At 34.6% G+C, this 23,646-nt stretch overlaps 1 long non-coding RNA gene across 1 annotated transcript in view; it reads right to left on the bottom strand.

Moving 5' to 3' along the window:
- Positions 1–1,818: 1,818 nt before the first annotated feature.
- LOC134477375 (uncharacterized) overlaps positions 1,819–23,646 on the bottom strand; it is a 94,736-nt gene continuing 72,908 nt past the window's right edge. The window contains exon 5 of the long non-coding RNA XR_010049407.1: positions 1,819–2,279. This is a non-coding gene — a long non-coding RNA (uncharacterized LOC134477375). The remainder of the gene's footprint in view (positions 2,280–23,646) is intronic.

Genomic DNA, 23,646 nt, shown 5'->3' with positions numbered 1-23,646 from the left:
GTGAACCGCCCTCAAGAGTAGCAAGCAGATATGGAAACAGAGGCTCTCAGAAGAAACTATGAATGAGTCTCTAAATCTTCATGAAATTTTTCTAATCATTTACAGTTGGAAATACACTTTTCATTGGACGGATGCTACACATCACTTTCCCACTACCTTTCAAGATAATGCAGGAGGAGAAGTGTTTTCACATGGTATGAATAAGTTTCTTCATTTTTTTTGAACAATTGTTGGAAATAGGAGTCAGAAATATAACATTGCCAAAGGCCAGCAGTTGATAAAGGACAAAAAACAAAACAAAACAAAACTAAACAAAAAAACTCCAAATACCCCACACCATAAAGGTTAAATAAACTTTCATTCTTCTTGGTCTCAACTTGCTACTTTAAGTGTTGAGTATTACAGAAAATTGTTAATTGATAAGAATTATACTTTTCGTCTTTCTTCCCATCATCACTTAATACATGTCATCGATACTTTAACAAAGATGGATCTGTTCATTAATAACTCCTTTTCAACAGAAATTTTATTTTCAAAGTTTTTGAACTTTGAAAATGTCAAAGCCGAAAGTTAGCAACTGCTCTACAAAGTAGAAATTCTTAAAATTCCTCTGTCCTTTTTTCTACAGCCCATATTTTATTTAATTCTATTTGTCGGAGAAGTGAAAAAGTAATAAACACTAAAATCTAACCTTGGCAACACTGGCACTGATACTGACTGCTGACCACTCTGTCCTCTTTACCTCACCCTGTGTTAGATCCGTGGTTACAGCAAGTAAACATGGCCTTTTATTTGTAGCATAGATTCAGGTGCGCTTGAGCCTTCCAGGATTGAGATGGTTGAGATACCTTGTTTCTTAGAGGAAAGTATTTATTCTTTAAGTCGAAGTGTCAAATAAAATGTATTATTCATACATATAAGGCTTGCTTCTATTAGAGTTACCATGACCCAAAAAAATAAATCATGGCTTCTTAGACAAAAAAGGAAGGGTAGGCGAGATGATATAGGGAAGTCTAATTCATGGAGAACCAAGTGCCACAAAAGATAGTAAAAAGAAACACTCCATGGATCCAGAAGGCAAGAAATAAGGAGATATTTTTTATGCTATTTATTCTTTGATGACTTAGTGTTCCCTCAGTGTTAGACAGAATTTTATAGCCTATAACAAAATGCTTGAATTAATAAACTTAAGAAGAAGAAAGTTACCTTTTGACTCTCTGTTTTGGATTTTCAGTCCATGATCAGTTGGCCCTATTTCTTTTGGACCTGTGGTGAGGCAAAACATCATGGCAGGAGTACATGGCAGGGCACAGTGTTCACCTCATGGCATGAATGGGAGAGACAAAATCCCACAATTCCCTTTGGGGACAAACCTACAGTAACCTAAACCTTCCCACTAGGCCTTACCAGTTGGTTTCCACCAGCTCCTCAATAATATTTATTATTGTGCCTTTGGGGAGGTAATAGTTACAAACTTCAGCATTATGGTTCAGTTTCCAAAAGGCTATGTGTTACAAGTTGTTCCCCATCCTATGGTGTCATTGGGGGGTAAAACATTAGGATGGGGCCTGTCTGTGGGGAGGGAGTTAGTGGACTGTGGAATTTTGGTCTTCCGCTCTGTCTCAGGCTTCATAACCACCATGAGTTGAGGAGCTTCCTGTTCCACATGCCCCTGCCCTGATGCATTGTCTCACCACAGGCCCAAATGCAACAGGGCCAACTGACCACTGCTTGAAAACCTCAAAATAATGAGACATAATAATCCTTCTCCCAGTTTAGGTATTTTTTTTTTCTTTTTCATTTACAGTGATGGAAAGCTGACTAAAACAACTGTTTATTCAGTCTTTGCCACTCTACTGAGGAGACAAGTCTTGGAAGAAGGTGTTCAATTGGCCTCTGTGGAGTAATAAGTCTATTCATTGGCAACAAAAAGCCAAGCATTTAGTAATTAACATCAGACGGCATAAAACAGAACCATTACCTGACAGGTGTTTGAGTTTCTGTAGGAAAGTGTTTAATTTAGGGTGAGGAATCATTACACAATTTTTGCTTTTTTGGAAATCAAAATTAGCTGTATCTTCATGGATTATAGTAGTTCACTCCATCCATGGTTTAATGTCTAAGTTTTTGTCCTCATTTATTTTTTCACATGCCATTTTTGAAGTTATTTTCCATCAAAAGAATATGAAAAAAATAAATTTTAACATAGTCTTTTCAAATCATAGCAAAAATATAATCTTGTTCTAGTTTAAAATTCAGTTTTAGCTTGAAGCTTGTATCTAGAAGGGAAAAAAAGAGACATAAAATCACTAGATTATATATCATGCAAATAAAGGGCAAAAGAAAGTAAACATTTCTAATTTACTCTGAGCATAGAGAACTGTCAAATAGGATTTATCTGGAAAATAAGAACTGAAGCAGTACAATCACTTGTGTATAACAATTTTGACAGAAGAGTTCTGTTTTGCAAAAGTATTCATTTTGAGTTCGGTACACAGGAGACAAATTAAAAACTTCCTTTGACACTTAAGACGATTCAATATCTGTAGTAGTGATAGAAGCTAAATAAAAGTAAGAAAGTACTGCATTGTTTTCCATCCTTATATAAAACCACTTGACATATCTGAGGCTCTATAATATTACAAAGACAGAAAGTTATATGTTTTTACTTTTCTGATGAATTGTACAAGCTTAAGAAACACATATTTTAGAATGAGTTTATATTGGGAGTTTATTGCTGTAAAATATATAAAGGAAAACTTTAATAAGTAAAACAGTATGTGTATTTTGCTGTTAGCTTATACGTGAGGGTCTGGCCTCACATGCTGTGCTATTCACTAATTTTCTTTCTTTCTTTTTTGATTTCTTTGTTTTCTTTCTATGTCAGGTGATTTGCGCATGCTGTATGAGGACTTTCACAAATAACTGACTCTTCACAAGATGTGATATGCCTGTATTCACTTGAAACCTGGAGAATACAAAGTAAAAATTTCACTGGAGTAAGAACTCTAAGGCACATACATTGGATTAGCACCGACTCTTAAGCAACTTTGCAAATCTCTTTGTGATTAAACCCTCTCTTGCCTGTTTACAAGGAATAATAACGTTAAAGAGAAAATGCTGGTATATTTCATTGAGATCATGGTTTTCTTTCTTTCTGATAATATTTTTTCTCTGAGGAGTATTTTTCTAGGAATACATCCTTGATGCTTTATATGAAACAACTCCAAGTAGTACTATTACTAACAATACTTTTGAAATTATATGTTTACTCAACAGGCTTTTATTAGGAACGATCAAATAAACAACCAAGTTATGTTTGTGATAAACGTGTGAACAACACATGGGCACAGTAAAATCATCTGGTAAAATGGAAATAAAGCAAAATATCAGCAAGTTCTAGAAGTCATATGCTTTTGTTTTCTTGATTTTACCTTCCTGTATTTTCCAGATTTATTGTAAATGTCATTTTAGGGATAATAAGGAGACTTGGTGGACTGGAACTTGATGTTTAGTATGAAAATTCTAGATGCTTATTTTATAAATTTTTGACAAGTTAACAGATATAAAAAGTCTGCTAAATGTCTCTTTTTCCCATTCTTGATTTTGAAAACATGATTTTTTTAGAGTTTGATACTTTTAGGGAAAATTTTGACAAGTACTATGTAGGTTACTTTTCTCTCGTTGCCAGGACACATCACCTGATACCCAAAATTAAAGGAAAGATTTATTTAGCTCACTGTTGGTGGAGGTTTCAGTCCATAACCAGCTGGCTCCAAGGCAAGGTGGCATGGCACTGGGGCAACATTTCAAGGCTGCAGCCAGAGGAAAAACAAGGAAAGCAAGCCTCTTTTCCTCTCTAGCATTATACACAGACCACCTTTCCCCATCCAGGGTAGGTGTAGCAATCACAAAGCCGCTGTGCCCTCCTCTTGTACAAGATGGGGATATTTACAAAGTAAGGAGCCTGACCCCCTGATGAATTTCTTAGTTAAACTTCTAAACTTCTCAAGTAAACACAACATATCAACCATAAAAATCCACCCTTGTCAATTTAGCAACCAGCCATTTTCTTTAAAACACCTTGAGATACAAAGGCATGCTTATTCTTAGCATTTCATGACTTTAACATTATAACACAGCTTTAAAAATCCTTAAGATTAAGTATTGTCTTTCCAAATTATATTACATTAGAATCATAACATTTTGTCCTTGAACCCCCAAAGACTCTCCCTTTATGCAAAAGGCATTTAATCTATCTGCAAGAGTTGCCAAAGTCCTAATAGTTTTAGCATTGTGGAAAAATTTAAGTCCCAGTTCTCCTAGGAGATGAAAAAGAAACCTTAACTGCAGCCCCTGTACAAATGAAAATAAAAGTTAAACATTTCCAACATGCAATGGCACAAGATAAAAATTCCTTTTCCAAAAGGTACAGACAGAGGGATAAAAAGCATTGGGACCAAAACAAGTCCAAAATCCAGCAGGACAAATGTTAAGTCCTATAATTGACGTCAAGCATCTGAAGCAATCTGAGGCAAGTTGTGAGCTCTAAAGGGATTGTGTGATTCCACCCTTGTGGCACTTCTGGTGGTTACAGATCCCATGATTTTTCCTTTCTGTTCTCTTTGCTCTTTCTTTGCAGCTTTCCTTAGATGATCCATGTTCCTGGATTTCCCAAACTGCTGGGGTCTCCACATATCTCTAGCTTCACACTCACAGCTTCACACACTGCCCTCTCAGGGGGCACTGCCTGCCTTCGCAGGCCTTCTGCAATTGGAATGGAAGCCTTTTTAACCTCAGAGTTCATGCATTCTGTATGCACCTAAAACCAATGCCACATGAATGATGTTGAGATCTTCTGCTAACTGGAACAGTAGCCAGGCTTTCCACTATCCTGTCTATAGGGATAAAATACCTGGATCACTGAATACTCTAAACCTGATTGTGAGGAACAGATTTTCTACGCTGCTGCCATTCTGGAACCCAATGTAGCCACCACCAGTGTGGAACATGGTGCTCTGAGGCTTTCTCCTCCAAGCAAAGTCTTTCACTTTGGAAATTTTGTGGCTGAAAAAACATGGGGATGAGCTGCCTCTTACCATGATGCTTCAGGCCATCTTTTTTATTCTCCTGCTCCTTCTCAACAATGGAGATCTCAGCTCTATCTTTGCAGTCCACAGCTTTACCGAAGCTTCCTTTCTGGCCAAACTCACAATATTTTAAATCATCCTTCTGGAATCTTTGCTCTTGATTAACAATATAAATCTGGCTAAAAGCCCCCACCAATAGCCATGCTACCACCTCAACATTCTACTGCCTTGAAATTTCTTCTGCCAGATTAATTAGTCCACCATCCTTAATATTAGTCTCAGGCAAAGTCTCTGAGCACAAGCAAAATGCAGACAAACTTTCTGCCAAGCCATAACACGCATCATCTGTACTCCAACAACCAATGTCATCCTTCCCAGGAGAAATCTCCCCAGCTGGTCTTAACCAGAAGGATTTCTATCAGCCTCTAGTCTTCTGAGCTCTGACCAGAATCTCCCATACAGAACAGTTTAAGCTATTCCAGGGCTACTCTTTTGGCTAACATCTCTAAACTTTTCCAAACCCTTCCCACAAGCCTTTCCTAAAGGCCCATGAGCCACATTGTCAGATATAGTCACAACAATGACCGCACTTCTCTGGAACCAAACTCTGTCTTGGTTACTCTTTTCCTGTTGCTGGTACAAAACACCCAACACACAAAATTAAGGAAGGAAAGGTCTATTTAACTCACTGTTTGTAGAGTTCAGTCCATATTCAGCTGGTTCCAAACCAGGGTGGTATGGCATTGAGGCAATACTTGAAAGCAGCAGCCAAAGCAAAATGGAGGAGAGCAAGCCTCTTTTCCTCCCTTCCATGGCATGCAGGCCATTGCTCCCCATCCAAGTCAAATGTAGCATGTAGCACTCCCAAAAATCCCTGTGCCCTCCTCTTACTCAGGATGTAGATATTTGTAAGATAAGGATCCTAGCTTCCTGCTGAGTCTCTCAGTTAAACTGCTAAACTTCTCAAATTGACACAATATATTAAGCATAACAAGTACATATAATTTGTATATAAAAAGAAACTAAATTAATGATTTATAGCTAGGAAATAATTTTCTTTCTGTTACTGTGTTTAAAACATGTATTATAGTTTCCAATGCATTGTATTCTTTATAGTAAAAATAAATCAGTAGAGTTATATATTGTTTTATTCATAATAAATTGTTTATAAGAAAAAAAAGGACAGTGGTATTGGAATTTTTTTTACTTGAATTTTTCAGATTGTTTTCTAGGATAAATAGCTTTGGAACAATCCACTCAATTTTGCTTTTCACTAATTACAAAATACTATAGTGAATACCATAAGCTTTCAGACACCACCAAACAAAAAGGAAGAAAAATTTTCTAAGCATTAGTTCAGACTGACAGAGGAAGGCAGTTAGCAGTACTGCTTGAAGATATAGGCTGAGATCCCTCAGATTAGGATCCTAACACACATTCTTCGTGGTTGCATGGGAGACTGTTCCTTTCCTCTTTTGCAGACTTTCCAGGGATAAAATATATATTTGCCTAAGAAAATATAAAATTGATTACATTGTAAAATTTAGTTGATGATTCAATACTATTATTTTTTCAATCCAGTGGAAAGTTCTTCAGATTTTTAATAGAAAATTATATAAACATTCATTTAAATCATTGCCAATTTTAAAAAATTAATGGAAAACTATCTGCAAAATTACACAGTTAATTACACACTAACTCTTCCCTTCTCTGAGTTCAATATGACCATTAAAAAAAAACCTGCCAAAAATCATTTACCATTCAAGGATTCAATATGTTAATATTTAAAAATTCTTTTGCAGAAAATAAAATTTGGTTTTTGAGTTACAAAGCACAGGGAAGATACACAAGTGAGACCATCTTGATTTTAGCACTAAAATAATGTTAAATAAACTTCTAATCATAATCAATACTTTAAAAAAATATATTACAGACAACCTTTGCTCTCAATGGAAACACTTTATTTTCTATCTCTTTATCTTGTTTCATTTTTAAAATCAAATGTCAGATAATCGAAGAAATGTAATGCACAGAAGTGTGCAAGTCTGCAGTGTAATGCACAAGAGAAGGTACAGTCTGAAATGTGCTGCCTGCTGTCTGCTCCTTCTCTTTGTCCCCTGCTTCTTTCAAGCTGGAACTCAGTTATCTTCAGAATCCTTAGAATTCTGGGAATTAGGAATGTTGGAAAGAACTGAAAATGTGAAACAGTTAGTTGGGCTGTGTGACATTGCATGTGCCCAAAAATTTAGCTATTTTATTTTGCGTATGTTAATCTAACAGGCTTCACAAGTGCTCCTTTGCAAATTATTCATCACTGAGAATGGGGCCACCATCACAATCTCATGCTGTTATTCCTTCAACAATAAACAAGTTCATAAGCAAGCTGGTTCATTTAACCATAAATTCTTAACTTTAGAAACTGGTGTTGCTTGTGAGAGCTTTCAGTAAATCTGGCAATTAACAAGCTGGACAGACTAAGACTTTGGCTAGAATTCGCACATCTCTTAAGTGCATATACATTTTAAAATACAAAAGAAATTGAATATATCATTTATAGTGTGGGAAACACTCAAGAAGCATCAAGGCTTTAGCTCAGCGGCACAAGCACCTGACTGGCAAGCACAAGGTTGTGAATTAATCCCTGGTACCAAAAACAAACCAAAACAAAAGAACAAAAAACATTCAAAAATAGTCTAGTGCTCAAGTATATCATAACTCCAAAACTACCACAGTTGACATTCCTGTCATAAAAGGCTTCAGGAAGAGAAAGTATAAGGACAATGTGACACAACAGAAATTAACCAAAACTCTTTCAGCTAAAATAAAAAGAAATGAGCATCTAATGAAACAAAAGCCACTCTACAGATATTTCCTTCCCTTCTTTATTTGTGTCCTTCCCAGACACAAGTTTGAGATTTCTCTTTTCAAGGTATCAGGTTGAACCAACTTGTCCAGATCCTTGCAAAGTCCAGATGGCCAGGCTATCAAAAATTTAATTCATGGCTCTACAATGACAGTCTGTATGTGAATGTCCCTTTATGCTTAGCCCTGTTTAAGCTCTACCTTTTACTTCATGTTAGGGTTATGGTACCACTGAATCAAATGCTTACATAATTTGAAAATTTGTCCAAGAGCAGTTTTCTTAGAGCTGACAGAGAAATGGATGGCAACAAATTCAACCACAACCACTGTCAAAACATGAATTTGGCTAAAATTTATAAGTTTAGCGATATGTTTGTGTACTGAGACAGAATCAATGAAATTAGGTTTAAAATCCAGACTGATCATCACCTCCGTTTAAGGAGTAAGCCTTTCATCTCAGTGCAAGATTTTAAATGACATATAAAAGCTTTTATAACATTGTAACATTTTGAATATTTAAATGATATATAAGACCTACTAATGAATATAAGACCTTTTATTGTACTATAAGGATTTAAACATTGAAATGACACATAATATCTGTAAAGCACCCTCCACTAACAAACCTGTGATGTGTAATATTTATGCAAAATGTAACATTTATTAAAAACTAGAATCTTCACAGTCTACAACCTTACAGAAACAAAAGTCTGATTTTTTGGAGGCAAAAGCATGTGCTTCTTTAGGTAAGTACATTTCTTGGAGTTGCCAAGGCTGGAGTGGTTGAGCATTTTTTTCTTATTTAAAAGATAAGACTATTTATTATAAAAGACATTGTTGTGAAGAGTATTTAAATGAGATTCTTAAGAGAAACATTAGTATTGTTGAAGATCAGTTTTCAACTAAAGAAAAAATTACATTTCAAGATATAGATATGTAAGTTTTATTACCCATAGTGCCAAAAATTTACCTACGAGCCTTAAATTGCAGGAAGAACTTTATCCTTGTTTTTTTAGATATCAAACATCTCAAATATTTTTTAAGGGGAAAGCAGGTATATGTTGTACTCTAAGAAAAATAGCTTCGTTATATATGTATTATAGCAAATTACCTGTAACATGGTCATACTATATATATGTTTTCCTTCTCCCTCTGGGTGACCTAATTGATATGTTAATCAATGCTCTCCTCTGTAAAGAATTGTAAAAATCTTACCTAATTTATATGTTAACCATTGTTGCCCTCTACAAATAACAGATGTGGTGCTAAAATAAGGTAACAAAAGGTTGTTAATTACTATTAGACTTCTCTATTCTCTGCTGAGAAAAAAAAAAAAGATATTTGCCCAATCTAAACTTGCTTGTTTGCAGGGAAACTTGCTTGTTAGCACAACCCTTACCTGATCTTGCTCTTCCCCCCCAAAAAAAATGTAATCTCACCGTTTTCTGTTCTGTAATGTGCCGCACTGCCCCCCTTCCCCCTTTCTATCTATATAGGTTAAGTTTCAATTTCCTGAAAGGCCATAAAAGCTTTGTTTCAGTTTCTGGTAACCCCCTTTCCTATCCGGTGGTGGTCTGTCATAAAATGTGCCTGTTATAAAATGTGCTAATTGCACTGTTCTTAAGAAATGCTTAACTTCAAAGAAATTACAGGAAGAATGTTATGGCTTAACCCTAACCAACGCGCTTCCTCTTGTTCTGTATGCACCAAAAGGGTTCAGTTTCAAATCCTTGTAAAAACTTAAGTTTCAGCTTCTTGTAACTTTCAACCCCTTCTCACATGTTAGTGCTAACAAGCTGTCCCAAGATAATTAACCACCCCACCTTCCATATGTTATTGCTAACAAGCTGTCCCAAAATAACTAACTTTCTACTTTCTTCTCTGAATGTTATTGCAGATGTGGTATTGCGAGATAATGCTTATCTGCAGAATGGGAGTAACTTGAAAGGCACCAAAGACTCCCGATGTTATCAGAACTAAGTGGACAGCCTTACAGTTTCCAGACTTGAGTCAACAGCTTAACAGCTCTGCGGGGTTTTATTTTGTTTTTGTTTTTGTTTTTTTTCCTCCCTCTCCTGCTTTTAAAATCACCTTTCTTCAGTCTCTGTGGGGTGCAGTCTTTGGGTTGTTCCTGGAGAGACTACGCTGTCAGGCCTGGAAATAAAGCCTTTGCTCCCCAAATTTTAATTTCTTGCTTCCTTGGGTTTTATTCCAGGGTCCAAGCTATCACAGTATACATTACCCATTTTTAGCTCACATTATCTCCTCATATTTTATATCCATAGCCATACAGCATACAATCAGAAAATACTGAAAACAGTGATGTTTGTCCACATCATTTCCACAAGGGTTGTTCATGGTCTCAACTGGTTCCACTGACATGATCACCTGTGATACTGACAACATTCTTGTAGTATTAAAAAGCTGAAATCAGCTTTTTTCTTGTAGTTTTATTTGTGTTATAAAGTCATATTTACAGACTCATGATCTGGAGAAGTAAGTTCAATAGTTTCTCTAGAGAATTTATTAAGAAAAAGGAAGGCCTTTTTAAAAATCTGTGGACATTGAGATGAAACAATTGGCATTGTCTTTTATGTCTGTATAAACATTTGTACCTTAAGCAGTTTCCTAGCATTCTCTTTATAAACAATGCCTAGTCTAAAAATCAGAAAGGCACTCACTTATGCTTCTATTTTTCCTTTTCCTTGATCAGTACAGGGTGGGAGAGAATATAATGGGTCCTTTAGAAAAACTTTTTGAGGTGACACTTGAAATCTAATGACTTCAAGACTATCCTAATTCTTTCAACCCAGTTCACTTCTGCAAACAATCGGTGCCTGATGAGTACCCAAAGACCCAATGTGCATTTCTGCTGCATTTACAAAAATAAAGAAATACAGATGTACAAAGCATGTTCAAAGAGAACTACCATATCCTGAATCTGCTAGAACTGAGCTCAAAAACAATACAAAATGGAGCAGAATGTGAAACAGTTTATAAATTTGAGCATATGTGCTAGTTTGATTTTATAAATATAAAGAAACAGCCAAAAGAAAATATATACACAATTGTATTAAATAAGAATGTACCTTTGAAACATACTCTTGAAATATCGAACCCCAAGATGAAGATTGGGAAGTGTTTGATACATAGTTATTTTTTTATAAAAGGAGATTAAAATTACCCAGTTTTTCATGCATCCAAGTTTGTATGAGAAAAATTTTAGTGGCTGAGTAGAGATTTCAAAGAGAAAACAGAACTACATAGTTGTTCATGTTGTAAAAACGGATTTTTACTTAGGGATTCTTTCAGTAAGGGTAAAACAGAGATCTCTGTATAGAATTGGCTTCAATTCAGAATATAGGGGTAAGTGGAGAGTTTTAGCCAAAGAAGGGAAATGGTAGAATAGTAAATAGAAATGTGACAGGTAAAGGGATGGAGGAAATGGTTTTCAAGCTGACCTAGCAGGGTTCTTGCTAAAGGCAGGCCACAGTGGTGAAACTGGATGGTAGGAAATTCTAACTTGACATATCAATATTTTTGCAAAAAATGAGTAATTCTAATCCCACAAGGACAAGTAGTGAATGTCAGGGTCTGAAGGGTGGAAAAACATGTAACCACAGTTAAGGGTAGAGTCTTTGATACAAAGCTGAAGAAAGAAAATTTATTTTTACCTTAAAAGCAGTGGTAACTTGGAAACCAGAAACTCTTGAAGTATTATTGCTTATGCAATTATGACTTAATTTTTTAGTGTTCAAAAGCCTGCATTTATTGGTTTTTTCATTGATACAACCTTTCAAAAGAGAATCACCAGTTCCCTAGTTCTCTTTTTCTTGCATAAAAATGAAATCTTCTAACAAAGTCTTTGGTAGTGAATCACTTAGCAATGAATTGCTCAAGGCCTGTTTAAAGAACATCAATACCAAAAGACAGAAGAGGATATGAAAAGAAAGGAAATCTGGACTAAGTCTGGTCTAAAAACTAATTTAGACATTCTTTTCTCCTTGGCTTCTTCCAACAAAGTAGTTACAGTTGGGAGTCTTTCATAATGGAATTGGCCTCAAGCAGTCCATGAAATACAGAGGGTAGAAACAGAATCTGAGTTCAAATTATTTCAAAGATCTCTAGCTGTACTATTATTAAATATGCAAACAGAAGAACTTAAAGATGGAATGAGGAAGGGATGGCTGTTGGGGAAGAAAATGGAATCTCTTTTAAAAGCGTAGATTAAAGACTTAAAGTATACTTTAGAGGATGAGAACCACATACTTCACAATTTTTAAGGAAAAGAGTAAATGCAGCATTGTGGTAAGTATCAGACACAATAGATATAAAGTCTATTATTCATTGCAAAAAGCTTTACATTCAGAATTTAACTTTATAAAAGAATTACACTGAAAGACTTTACATAATATTTAACAACAAATTATACATAAGTAAATATGGTTATAAAATAAATTTGTAATATTTTCATATTGCAATAATGCTCTCCATAGAACACATAGATATATTACATAATACATACAACACACTACACATATACACATATAATAAATTGTGAAATATGTATATTTTTACATTAGTTAATAGATTTATAAAAAAATTACACACATATAACATACATATGAAATATAGAAAACTCATTATAAACACATAGATATTCTATGTGTAAATATATGCATGATAAATGCATATTATTAAGGTAGATAATTTATTTGTATTATTTGTAATTACATGTTATATGTATATTATAAATATACAAGTATACAATTGTAATGTTATATATGTATTATAAATATACAAGTGTTTTAGTTACTTTTTACTTGTTGCTGAGACAAAATACCTGAAGCTCAAGTTGGGAAAGGAAAGATTTATTTCTTACACTTTTTGGAGATTTCAGTCCACACTCAGTTGGCTCTAAGGCAGGCAGGCATGGCTGGATCGCAGTTCATGGCGGCTGCAAACAGCAAGCAGGAACCAGCAAGAGAGCCAGACACACCTTGTTCCTGGCATTACATCACATCCTGACTCCACCCCTATGTGGGTGGAGCACTGACACCATCAATACAAGCACTAGACAATGAACCAATCACAAATGCACAATGCAAACTCATGAGGCCTGGGGGACACAGACATAAACCATCACAACAAGTATATAATTATAACATATACATGTAATCCAATTGTGTTTGTTTTCTATATATAAAATACACATTTTACTAATGTGCCAATTTATTTCAATTTACATCACCAACAATTATTTCTGTGTAAAGTCCTAAAAGTTGAGACACAATTTAGAGACTATGAAAACTTATGAAGCAATCATCATTATCAGCCTAAATTAAGATTAAAATGAAGTCATCAAAATTTCTCAGTGTACAATACATATGTAACATCCTTGTAGAGAAACTATGGGATCTGTGTTTCTTTACAGTTTTTCTGCAGGATCTAATCATTTCACTTTGTGTATGTCTGAAGATGGTACAAAAATCATGAAGTAAAAGTTTAATATCAGATGAGGGCTGAAATATTAAATAATTAGGCATAAAATACTTTTGCAGTATTCCAAATGCTTAGCTTTTTCTCAATAGTAATAATAATAATAATAATAATAATAATAATAATATTGACCAGTCCTTATGTTGCACTCTCTGTGTAGTGGACAGACATGTCAACCTGCTACGCGTGTGGTAACGCTCAGTTTCCCCCTCCAGCTTCATAGACTTTTTCACCTGGGTGTGAAAGTTAAACTAATCTAAAACAGCTTCGGTGGAAAAGCATATGTTTTCATTTAATAAATGTTTATCTAAAACCTCATAAAGAAATGATCCAAGAAGTGGCAAAACTGAAATGTTTTTGTTTCAGTTTGATCTAAGATGAGGGTGAACTAAGAGAAGTGGCTAAAGCATGTGAAGAACCCAAAGGAAGTTTCTTTCAGCAGCAAGGTGTGCCTGGACTGAACTCCCTAACTCTCGCGTCCTTTCCCTGGTGGTGAGATTGCTATATTCCCTCCAGTAAAGAAACCACGAAGCTCTTCTTCCATATGAAGCTCTTCTGCTTTCATGAAGGGAGAAAGGACAGTCAGAGAGCCCATGTCACAAACATGTTTTTTTTTTTTTTTTAAGTGGCATTAGCTCAAAACTATCCTTGTGCCAAAGAAGCATATTTTCGGCAGTATATTCTGCCTTCCATCAAAACAACCTATGGGACTCTGTGGTTGACTTGCACTGATTAAAAACTTTCCCTTCAATCTGGGCTTACATTGCTCGGAAAAGACAGAGTGTGGAACAGCTCATAATTACCGAGCACACCGTTCAGATAGCTCCCCAGGAACACAGTGCTCAGGTAGCTCTCCTTCCTGTTGACTTAATTTTCTTTTAGTAGTTAAATCTTAAATAAGTATGATTGAACAAATCAGACATGTACTCTTCATGATTTACCACACTAGCAAACTAAAAATGAACAAGTCTATACCATTTAAATGAAAAACAATTGTTCCTTTTGTATACTGGATAATTTTTTTTTTTTTTTTTTTTTTTGTCTTTTTCCTTTTTACCGGTACCAGGGATCGAACTCACGACTGCCTGCTTGCAAGGCAGGCGCTTATGCCGCTGAGCTAAATCCCCAGCCCCCGGATAATTTTTTTTAAACCAATGGCTGCTCTTTCAGTTACTCTGTGGATCTAATAATGTGCTCTAAAATCAACCCTGGAAAATTTTAAAAATTAATACTTAAAGAAAAATTTTTACTTAAAAATAAAAATACAGTAAAGTATTTTTATGAAAACAAATCACATTCTTTTTATTAAATAGATACATTTTAAAAATTGTTCCATATTAATGCCCAGAGTGATGGAACTTGCCTGTAATCTCAGTGCATGGGAGGCTGAGGCAGGAGGATCACTGTGAGTTTGAGTCCAGCCTGGGATTCAAAGTGAATTCAAAGTCAGGCTGAGCTGCGTAGTGAAACCCCATCTCAGAGAGACCAAAGAAAGAACAACAGCAATAACAAAAAAAAAAAAAAAATATTGTTCTAGTTCTACATCAAACATTTAGACTGAGTTGTGGAGGTCACCACTTGATTGTAACTGTCAAGGAGTTCACCTGACTAATCCAGGGTTAGATTACTAGTCTTCCTCATATTTCATAATTGACTGCATCTCCTAGCTCTTCCTTGAAACATTGGATTCTAGGTTTTTAGTATACCATATTTTTCTGATTTATCTCAAACTCTCTTGTTTCTCCTCATCGTTCTTTGTTGATTTCTCCTAATTTCCCTGACCTCTAAATTTAGAAGTGGATGAATATAATCACTATGTACTTGATGCCTGTAGTATCAGATTAAAAACAAAATTAGAGGTTCAGTCTTCTTAAATCTGTCCACATCTACTCTTCAATTTTATTCTTTCTTTCCTATTCATGCTTATATGTCTATCTCTGTGCCATTAGCTTTCACATGTGCATCCCCAGATTAGATCTCTGTTGACCCATGCTTTGAGTTGCCTTTGTAATAATTCCGCCTGGATGACAAACAGGGTTTGCAAATCTAATAAGAAGATGTAAAGCAAACACACAACACAGATCTTCCTCCAAACTTGTGATTCTTTTTTTCTGTTCCCAGTCTCCCCACATTTCTCATCTAATCAGTGATGGTTTTTTAAAAAAATATTATTTTAAAGAGAGTAAAATGAAACATAACAAAACAGACCAAAGCAGATCAGAAGAAAACACAGATTTCAGAGCAAGAAAACAGGAGATCATCACTGGCTATCATATTGTCTCTTGTTTTCTTCTAAATAGTTGTCCATATCTTCACACACAACGAATTCATGCAAAACAAAGTAGTATAAAACTAATCAGAACAGGATGATGAAGGCATTTTAGGACTTCAAAACCAGAGTGTAGGGAAGTCAACAGTGGCTGCCATAATGTCTCTTGTTCTCTTCAAAAGAGTCTATAACTTCCATGTATGTTGAAATTAAAAAATACAAAACAGACTAAAATCACTCTGAACCAAGAATAATAGTATTGCTGGGTTTCACAGCATGATGCTATGGAATCAGCACTGTGTACCTTAGTGTCTCTTTTTCTTCAAAGAAGCTGTTCATTTCATCATGCATTATATAAACGATTTTCATAAACTATTTAGGAGAAGTTCTGCACATCTATGCCTTTACATCCTTTCTGTATTAGAGGGAAAAACAAAACAAATTCCTATAAAAACACAAAGCAAACAAGAAAAATAAGTAACAATAGCAAAGAGCCCAAAACACTGACAATATTTTTTTGAGTTCCCAGACCTTGGAATGTGGAGCTGTCTTAGGTATTGACTCAATTCCCAGTACAGTTCTAAGCATTTTCTTTGCTTTTTAAACTACAAGCAAAGTACAGCCAACTCCACCTTCTCACCCCTTTCTCATTCTCATCCTCATCCTCATTCTCAGTTTCTCTGGATAGACAGCAACAAACCATCGAACATTTCTTACTTGGATTGTCTTGGTCTTGACAGCCTTTTAGCTGTCTGACTCACATTTGTGTTCTTCTGTTTATAGCACAAACCATATTAATTTTTCGCAAATATCTCCAATGTCACCCATTCCTACCCAATCTGATCACATTCCTTGTTTGTCCTGTATCTTCACTCTGTGTACCGACAGGCTGACAGTTTCTCTAACTCAGCCAGCAGTTTGTAGTCTCTGGTTTTGCTCTTGGTCTGCCCCTTTTCTCCATTCCTAAACACCCTCACAGCGTGCTCATTTGATTATCTCAATCAATTATTCAATGAAAAGGCACCTTTTAAAGGAATTGTTGATTGACTGCCATGTTTTACAATAAAGAGTCTAACCCCTTAATCTTGCTTTCTTTTACAACTATCTTTGATTTTTAAAACATGTATCACAAACTTACATGTATGGACTATTTTTTGGTTATTATTCCATGTCTTTCTTCTCTCATTGAAATCCATATTCCATGAAATAAGTTGCTTGCTTGTTAGGAATGGTACACAGAACCTCATACATGCTCAGCAAGCATTCTTCCACCAAACTACATCCCAAACTCTAAAATGAGAATTTTTATGTCCTTCATTCTGCTCGTATATCCATGCCTTTCGGAGTGAGTGCTGCATTCTGGGTGGTAAATATTTTACAAAAAATAAATAAGAAGAATTAGTCTTTAATACCATGGTAGATATGGGGTTATTTCTTCTTTCATTAGTAAAGACCAAACTAATGACAACCATGCATGTTTCCTCCAAGAGAATTCTCAAACCCATGAAAAATGTACCAGCAAGCTTAAAAATGGGGAGAAACAATGGCATAAAATTTAATTGCATGGACTTTGAATTTCACATACTTAGTCCAAGTCCTGGTTTTGAAACTAGTTCTGTAACATCTAACTGTTTAGATAAACTGAGTCTTGACTTTTATCATAAAGGCCAATAAGATTGCTACACATTTTAAATGCACACAGTCATTTATCTCTGACCTCTACTTATTATTTAATGATTTTATTAAAGACCACCATATCAGGTAATATGTGTTCATAAGTACAGAAAGGGACAGTGTGCATTTAGGATAAAACTCTGTTGGCTCAAGGAAAATCCAAACCTGTGACTGCACGCTAGCCATTTGAGCAACTGTGTACTGTGGGAAAAAAAGATGATTGACATTCACTCCATTTCTGTTCCTGCAAAGAGACTGCGAGATGCAATGCAGTGTTAGAAATAAAGGATCGTTTCAATTTCAGATTCAAGAGTTCATTCAGCATACTGACTTTTTAAATGACTGCATCTAAAATTATGGTGCACTGTGACCCTGCAGCATGGACCTGGATTCTTAATTCACATCAATGTGTAAGAAGAACTTAATTGACAAATAAAAATGAAGAGTCTTAAGCGGGCAGCGATTGTTTGTTTTATCTTTATTACTGCTGTGCACTGCTGAGTGACATGGTTTGTGGATCCCAAGGTTCTGTTAAACTAAAATTTCCTTGCATTTTTTCATCTCTACTACAAAATATTAAATTTAAATTAAGCAGGCTGACTATATTTATCGATGTAGTTAATCACAGTATCTAGAAAAAGAGTTCTCTAATTTATGTAATTCACATAGGAATATTGTGGAAAAGCAATATATTTTCAGTTTAAAATGTTGACTCTGAAAATACAAACCACAAAAAGATTGAACATAAATATTACATAATGAAATCTTATATTGACCTTGAAATATCCTTGACTAACCATAGATAATAGAATAAGATTCTATAAAGTCAGAAGATACTATTTTCCTTTAAAATGATTCATTGGTAAATTATTCTGAAGTCAGTATTTATGAATTAAAATTAAACTATTATGAGAAAACAACACATATATGGGAAAATTCAGAGGCAAAGAAAAACATTTCACCAGAATATTTTGTAATAAAGCAAATATTTGATGAATTTACTCTATAATTCATGGTTTAATTTGATTATTATCTTCCAAAAAACACTGGAATTTTTAACTTCAAATTTTTGGGGATTCTGAAGCATGGCATGGCCACCTTAGTGAATAATTTCCTCTATCTCAGTTCCAAATGAGATGGTACAATAAATGAAATGCCTCCTGCTTATTCATTTTCATCATGAGTTTCTATTTAGTATAACAGTTTCTAAACTGTGACCATCATTTACTTAGAATAGTCTCCAAATATGTACTTCCATTTTCTCAAGAATTCTTTAATTCTATTTTCAAACATAGGTTTTCTCAATTGGCTCCATTCAATCATAAGCTATTTATGGAACACTTGCTTATGTGGCATGCACCATGCTCTACACAGGGGGGAAAGGAAGAAAAATTGCCAATTCTATGTACATTCTTATGGTCTGTTCATCCTCATAAAATCTAAAGCATGTTATACAATTAATTTTAGGGCCAAGGATACAGCTCAGCGGCTCAGTGCCTGCCTGACAAGTATGAGGTCCTCAATTCAATATCAGGCACAAAAACTGTGTGATATAAAATGTCTGAAATAATCTTTTTATTGTTCTAGAAATGATCTGAATGTGAAGATGATAAAAACTGGGTTAAAATAAAAGCAGTAGACATTAAAAAGATGCATAACGCTCATAAGATTTTTAAGGATTATAATTTTACTTGTTATTGGGGACCAAAGTGAGCAGAACCTTTTTTTTAAGTTTTCTATTAGGATCAAAACATAAAAGGTAATATACCTCAGAATAGACATGTGTCTTTTAGATTGTCTTTCTTAAACTTTTTGATATTTTCTAATTACTTGTTATTACAGAGCTATTGTTCGTTTTCAGGGTAAGTTCATGAATGGTTCATATTCCGAATTATTATCTAATGAAAGGTACACCTATGGGCTATGGCTTGATCATGCAGGACTGTAGAGAAAGGATGCGTCATGAAATGAAGGCACATAGGTGGCCTCATTAATGCCTCTGTGTAGCTGGGACTGCCAGAATACACAGGCTCACAGTGAATGGGAAAAACAATTACACACAACTATTCTGCAATCTACCATACACAAGAAAGAGTTCTGCAGGCTACATTTAGTTAGTGAATAGTTAGCATTGGATACCTTCTGCGTGCCAAGCACAAGGAGGGAAAGATGGAACAAAACAGCTTCTGCCTCAGGAAACACAAAGCCATACCTCCTCTTGCTCTGGCCCTTGCCCTGCTTCCTAGCAATAACAGGGCCGAGGTTGTGTCTCCCAAAAGACATGGCTTTCCCTCTGCAGCTTTCATAAGGAAAAGAGAGCTCACAGCTCACACTCACGCCGTATTCATTTATTTAAAATAAGCCCTTCTCAATAATTCTCTTAACCCATATTTGCTTATGAATTATTTAAATTATAATATATGTATATATAACTCTTGTCATCATTAAACTGCATTGCTAGCTCATGAAGCTTCACTTTCTAATGAATAAAGGAAAAGGGGACATCTCACTCCCAAAAGGTCCCTGACCTCTCATTTCATTCTTGAATCCTAATAATAGCATGCATGAAAATATTAAGTGAATTTTTTTTTTTTTTTTTGTCGTTTTTACCGGTACCAGGGATCGAACTTGCGACTGCCTGCTTGCAAGGCAGGCACTTATGCTGCTGAGCTAAATCCCCAGCCCCTAAGTGAAAATTTTTAAAAAATAAAAATATAAAGTATACTACTACAACCAGTATTTTGATGACTGAAATAGTTTTTATTCTCTTATTCTCCATTATACATAAAAAATTCTTTAGTATTTCAAGAAAGAAACTTGCAACTTGATTACATGCCTTGCCTATATATAGACAGTATTTATAAGTCAACATCTTTGTTTTATCCCTCTGTTAAAAGAGAAATTATTTTGCTTGGAAGGAGACAACTATAAAAGGTAAAATTGCATCATCCCTTTAATAAAGGTTTTCTTGTTCGAAACTCCCATCCTTCCAATTCTGCTGATGCTGGTGCCTTTTGGTGACGGTGCAGTGCAGTGCTGTGTTTGGGGCAGAGGCTCTGACACAGAGGTTCCCTTCCTTTCCTAATAACTATTCAGAGTCATGAGAGGAGAGAGTCTGTAAATTGAATTCAGAGAAAATTTATTTAAGGTCTTCTGATACAGAGAGAGACAGAAAGAGACAGTCAGAAAAACAGAAAGACAAACAGCAGGTAGAGACAGAGAGGAAGAAGAAGGTGTGGGAGGGGAGGGCGAGGAGGAGGAGAAGGGGAAGGAGGGATAAATATGAAAATTGCTAGGTGTTTGCACACTATCTTGGCTTTAACTGACAGCTGAACTATTGAGATATCTACCAATCTATTGAGCAAAAACTGCACTTTAGAATACAATGTCTAACAACATATTTAAGGTCCCTGTTGGCTATGATTTGCCTAAGTCTTTCATACACTCACCCTTAGCTTTGTTTCTAGATCACGCTCAGGACATCTGCTCGCCTGTGCTCTAATCTTTAAATACTACAATGCTGTGTTATGGTGCTCAGCTCTGGGACTGGGCCTTATAATAGAGTCCATTGTTCCAGAGCATGGCGTTCTGCTCATTTGTTAAGCAGATGGGGAGAGCTAGAGATGCCACTGTGACATGAAAGGGACAGCCTTGGGTGTCACCCTGAGTGACCTAAATAAGGAATGGAGTGCTGCACCTCCTGTTGCACAGCCCGAGGTCATCTTTTGATCCAGGTGCTAAGTCAGTAAATTAAGGAAACAGTAATTTATGCATAAGAAGAAAATAGGTTCAGAATGATTTTTGTTGCTGCAATATTCAAATTAACCTCTCCGAAATAAAACCCTAAAGACTTCAAAAGTTAAGGAGAAGGATAAATCAAGTCATTAAAAGTATTTGATGTAGAGGAGCTGACAGCCTGCAGGCAGTGATATGAGTGGAAAACAGGAGCGATATAATTTGAAAGTCTAGCAGAAGCTACAAACCAAAATGTGAAAATCAGATAAAAGTCCACTATCACACTATCTGGGAGAAAGCTTGCTACTTTTAAGAAATGCTTTTAATTATAATTTTAATTCTTAATAAATAAATTGATAATTAGATTGTTTTGCATTAAATTTATTGTGGTTTTTTCCAAGAATGTATCCATTTCCTATATCTACATATATGAAATATATTATAATAATTGCTTTCATAATACCCTTTTGTCAATGTTTTATTTCCTCGTGATCTTTTGTTATGGAGGTTGGGAACCGTGTATTACTTTTTAGCTGTATTGCTAGAAGTTTGATAAATTTTGTCAATATACAGAGGACTATATGCTTTAGTTTGTTAATTTTTTTATATTGGATTCCATTCCTATCTCTACTAATTACTTCTTTCTATTTAGTTTAGCTTTGATTTTATCTGCCTTTCCTAACTCCTAACTTTTTAACATGAAAACTTAATTAGGAATTTTTAAATTTTTTCAGTAACTTAAAATGATATATTGCTTTGCTGTTTAAGCAAACTACTTTATTTAAACTACAAAGTTTAAAACATATATTTTCACTAGTATTCAGTTAAAATATTTAATACTTTTTTATGTTTTCACGAACCTTGAGTTAGGAGGAAAATGTAATTTGCAATAATTTGGAAATTTTCAAGACTTTTGTTATATTGATTTCTCATTGAATTATATTATATTATAATATAGGAGCATACTCCATATACTGTGATATATTTATATATATTTTTTGAGATATGTATAAAACATATATATTAAGATATGTATAAAAATCTATATTTTACATATATTTTGAAATTGAGCTTGAATTTATCTTACATTCCAGAATACAGTATAATTTGTATAGCTTAGTGGATATTTGTTTTACACTTGAAAGGAATTTATATTCTGCAATATGGTTGAAATAGTCTCTGAATGTAAATTGTCTCCTTTCTTACTGATTTTTCCATTTTTGTTAACAATGAGAAAAAAATGTTTAAATTTCTATCTTCTTTGTTTCTTCTTAACAAGTAAAGTCAATTTTATTAATACATTTCATCCATTTCATGTCCTCTGTAGTGTTTTAAACCCTATCTTCATTTTTTTTCTTTCTTTTTTAATCAAGACTTCACTGTGTGACCCAAACTGGGCTTAAACTCATGATAACACTCCTGCCTCAGCATCCCAAGTGCTGAGATTACAATTAAGTACTACAATGCCTATCTCACTTTAACAATATCTGTAATTTCAGTGTATTCTGGGTTTTAAGATGTATAGATTTAATATAATAGCATCCACTCTAAAATTGTCTTTGTTTTATTATAATTAATTTTTTTATTAGTTCATGTTTATAGCGCATGTTTACATTCCTCCCGTGGAATTGGTATGTGTACCTAAGGTATCCTGATTAGCTTTTTAAATATCTTTTCCATTCCCTCCCTCCTTTATTACTTGAGTTCTTTCCTTTTTATTGTACATATTTATAGCTCACAATATTTATGTTCCTTGTGCAGGGGTGATACACGTACATAACACATCTTAACTCTTTTCTTTATCCTCTTTCTCCTCCTCATTCCCCTTTCCTTCATCCTTTAACCCCTTCCCCATTTAGGAAGATCTATCTCTCAGCTTTCTGTCATGTGTCTTTTACTTTATGTGATTTCAAATGTAAAAATTCTAAAATTGAACTTACCTTTATTCCTTGTTATATAGTGGTACATATTTTACTTTACATATTATAACACTCAAAATATTTTATTATTTGTTTTTGTTTAGGTATGAGTAGACTTTTAAAAACACTTATATGCATAAATAACATTTATTCACATATATATGTTAAATACAAATATATTTACCTAGATACTTGTATATCATTATTGGTGCTTTCAAGTTCTGCCTATATGTTTGAATTTTTGTCTGGTAGATTTTCTTACCTTTGAATAGCTTCTCTTCTTTTGAATTATTTCAGTAGGGTAAAAGGAAGGAAATTTAATTGGCTTTTGCATGTATATTCCTTCTTTAATAATCCTAAACTTATCGTCCATTACCTCTGGGATACAAAGTTTCTAAAAAAAATGACCTCTTTTATTTACACATACTCTCCTATATATGATTCATTTATTACTTGGATGACTTATGTTTTTTGCATTATTGTTTTCAATGGCTTGATGTTCACAGGATTCTTCTTGTTAATTTATATTTTTATCTTGTTTTGCATGTGTTGAACTTCTTGAATTCGTAATTGTTGTGAATAACATTAGACACCTCAC

Source organism: Cavia porcellus, unplaced genomic scaffold (assembly GCF_034190915.1).
Source record: "Cavia porcellus strain 051 isolate PalLab524CR breed Dunkin Hartley unplaced genomic scaffold, mCavPor4.1 scaffold_8, whole genome shotgun sequence".
In the NCBI taxonomy this organism is placed as follows: Eukaryota; Metazoa; Chordata; class Mammalia; order Rodentia; family Caviidae; genus Cavia; species Cavia porcellus.
Note: the sequence above shows the minus strand (reverse complement) of the source record. Positions and strands in the feature narration are given on the sequence as shown.